General features: G+C 35.3%; 1 long non-coding RNA gene across 1 annotated transcript; it reads left to right on the top strand.

The window, feature by feature from the left end:
• The first annotated feature begins 1,156 nt into the window (after positions 1 to 1,156).
• On the top strand, positions 1,157 to 3,441 carry LOC146898332 (uncharacterized). The gene is made up of 2 exons (XR_015021890.1): positions 1,157 to 2,459; positions 2,565 to 3,441. It is a non-coding gene; the product is annotated as an uncharacterized LOC146898332 (long non-coding RNA).

The raw sequence follows: 3,441 nt of genomic DNA, 5'->3' as shown, positions 1-3,441 counted from the left end.
CTGATGTGGGTTCAGCTTCTGGACTTTATTCAGATTCAGCTATCTGATCAGGTTATGGAGTAACTTTAGAAACCTGTATCTCTGCAAAACTTTCACTTTGCTTTGAAGTTTTATCTTCAAGCTCTTTGTCATCAAATTTAACGTGCATAGATTCTTCAACACAAAGTGTTTCTGAATTATACACTATGTATGCCTTTGACCTTTCAGAGTAACCTAAGAAGATTCCTCTTTGGGCCTTGGCATCAAATTTCTTTAGGTAGAGCTTGTTATTCAGAATGTAACATGTACATCCAAATTGATGAAAGTAAGAGATATTGGGTTTCCTTCCTTTAAAGAGTTCATATGCTGTTTTCTCCAAAATAGGTCTGATATAGATCCTGTTCTAGACATAACACGCTGTATTCACTGCTTCTGCCCAAAAATGTTTTGGTAAATTGTTTTCATGGATCATGGTTCTGGCCATTTCTTGTAAAGTTCTATTCTTTCTCTCTACAACCCCGTTTTGTTGTGGAGTTCTAGGAGAAGAGAATTCATGGATGTCGCGTCATTTTTTGGAGATCAAGGCTATTTGATTAGCTTATTGACTCACTAATTATTTCACGACTTTGGAAAAAATTTATTTAAATTGGGGGGTCCGGGGGTTAGTTACATAAAGGGAAGGTGTTAGCACCCTTATGTCCGTAGTACTCTACGGGAACCTCTTGGTTTTTATTTAAATAATGTGCTACAACTTGCTTGCTTTTGAAAATAGAGTTTGAAATGATGAAAGAAAAAGGAGACCTAATTATCTACATTTTATTGATTTGGAAGGACGAGTGTCCTCTGCCTACGTACCCGTGAGGGATCAAAACCTCGTAGTTCGGGGTTAAAAAACTGACGTTTGATTGGTTGTGTGTTTTTTATTAGTTTGAAAACGGTTTTAAAATGGAAAAGCCAAATGGCAAATGAGGAATTTGTTTGTGTTTTTTAATATTAAAGAAAAAAATGCCTAAAAATATAATTAAATTGATTGAAGTTTGATTAAGAAAAAAAAAATGAAAAATACGTCACTTGATTTAAGATCAAGGTTTGTTTATGAAAATGTTTTTGTATTTTTTTGAAACTATTTGCATGTTTTTGATGTTTTTGTTATGTTTGAGTGATTGGAATAAAACTAAACTAACGGAGCATAAAAATAAAGCGTAGGTACTTTGTGGTGACGTTGGATCACCATGAAAACCTTTAACCTAGTCTAGAAACAAATAAGAGGCATACACACACGCACGCACACATGCACCTAAGCTATTACAAAAAAACCTATTAATACATTCTAGGGTCTGCGAGAAAAAATAAATAAATTACATCAAGGCCTATTTTACATTCTAATATCATGTGCAATAAACTATAAACTAAATTAAAATGTGAAATGCTAAAACTAAACTAAAAAATGCATGAATTATTTACATTCAAACCTAATATACAATCTAAATCACATGCGATGATAAAAAACGTAAACGTATACACAATGGGATAGACAATAACTTATGCATCCTAAACTAATAAACACAAGAAATGAAAATGATAAGATGCAAAGAAATAAAATATACACAAGGGAAATTAAAATGTATGAAGAAAAAGAAATAACGTGATATGATGCGAGGGGGTGTAGGAATTAATCAGGGGGCATGCAGAAGTGGATAGAAAACTGAATTGGGCCTAGCTAAGACGAACCGGGTCGGTTATGTTAAAGGAAACGGGTTTGGGTTATGGGTTAAGTCTAGGCCGTCTGATTGGAATCAGACAGCCTAAATCAAATCGTAAATCCAGGTATCAGGAGCTGTTGGATCAAAGATCCAAGGGATAGGAGGCGAGGGTGTATAGTATCACATACACTCACAAACATGGGAACAAAAGGACCATATATATGTGTGATAACCCTTTTTCCCAAAGACAGTTTCTCTTTCTTCCTATTATTCTCTCTCGCCGTTTTTTCATTTCCTTTCCTTCCTTTTTATTTTTTTGATTCGAACCCTCCCTTTCTTTTACTTCTTCTTTTTATCGATTTTGTTTTTTACCAAAAGAAAGCTTAAAAACAAACTAAATTTATGAACAGTAGAGAAAAAGAAAGTATACCCTTTTTTGGTGTTGTCTCCTGGTCCGATCTAAAAGAGGCTTTGTGATTCGGTTTGAAGACCTTGACTGTTCCTTGCGGCGACGACGGCGGGTTCGTCTTTGATGTTGCGTGACTATGATTGGGTTGGTTGTTGTCGGATTGCGATTCTGGCTTGATGGATGATCGTTGATTTGCGAGACAGTGTTGGTACTGTTAGTGGTGTAGACCGGATTTGCGTTTCTGTTCCTCTCGTTTCCTTGTTCTCAGGTTCGGTTGAAAGGCTTGAGATGACTTGGTTTGGATTTTGACGGATTATGCTACGGCTTTGAGTTTGTGAGGATTATGTCGATTCAGTTTGTGATGATTGGTATGTTGTTGGTCTTGATGATTAGAATTGGGATGTCTGGGTTGTGTGGTTTAGGTGATATTGAGAATTTGTGGTGTTGAATGGTACTGATGGTTTTTTTTGCAGGTTGCGGTTGAATTGTTCGTGTAAAATTGTTGTAGGTTTTGTGATGAATTTCTGGTGGAATTGTGTTTTGAAGTTGCAGGTTTTGGCTTGGCTGTGCGATGAATTTTTTTTTGGCCCCCTTGTGTGTTCTGCAAATGCTGGTTTTATAGTGCAGGGTTTAGGAATTAGGGTTTGTTAAAGATGCAGACAAATCTGCACTTCTTGGATTGGAACGAGATGAAGAAAAAACTCGTTTGCTGTTTGTTTGGATTGAGATGAAAACTGGACGCGTGACAGATGAATTGGGACCGTTTTTGGAACAATTTTGGACTTATCAAATAAAAATAAAAGATAAATATGCATTTTTTTGATTTTATCAAATAATAAAAAAAGAAATAATGAAAATGATAATAAATAAAAAAATGACTATGCAAATTTGGATTGGACTTACCTAAAAAAAAGAAGTAACTAAAATAAAAAAGAAATATTGATAAAATTAATTTAAAATTTAAAGATGGAAATTAAGATTAAAAATAAAATAAACACTAAAGTGAGAAGAGGGCCCGATTCGGAACCAAATATGAGGTATTTTAAAATACCTCTCTGCCGAATTTTCACTGAAAAGTCAAAGACTTAATCAGGGTCAAATGACGCGTGTCGGTGTATGAATGTACGATCCTTGGGTCAAAAATTGGGGTATGACAGATGCCCCTATTTAAGATTCTTCGTCCGGAGATTTGAAGATGGAATCTTTGATTCGATCGGACCGAAGAGACTTAAATACAAAGTACACCAATTTTGGACCTAAGATGCTATGAATGCTCGTGAAATGCTAGTATGAATGCAGGACGACAAATATGACTTGACTGAGACGAGAAACAAAAACGGGATACCCAAA

Source organism: Medicago sativa, chromosome 8, assembly GCF_051527215.1.
Source record: "Medicago sativa cultivar Bolivia chromosome 8, Bolivia_mono, whole genome shotgun sequence".
Classification (NCBI taxonomy): Eukaryota; Viridiplantae; Streptophyta; class Magnoliopsida; order Fabales; family Fabaceae; genus Medicago; species Medicago sativa.
This window is presented reverse-complemented; position numbering and strand designations above follow the sequence as displayed.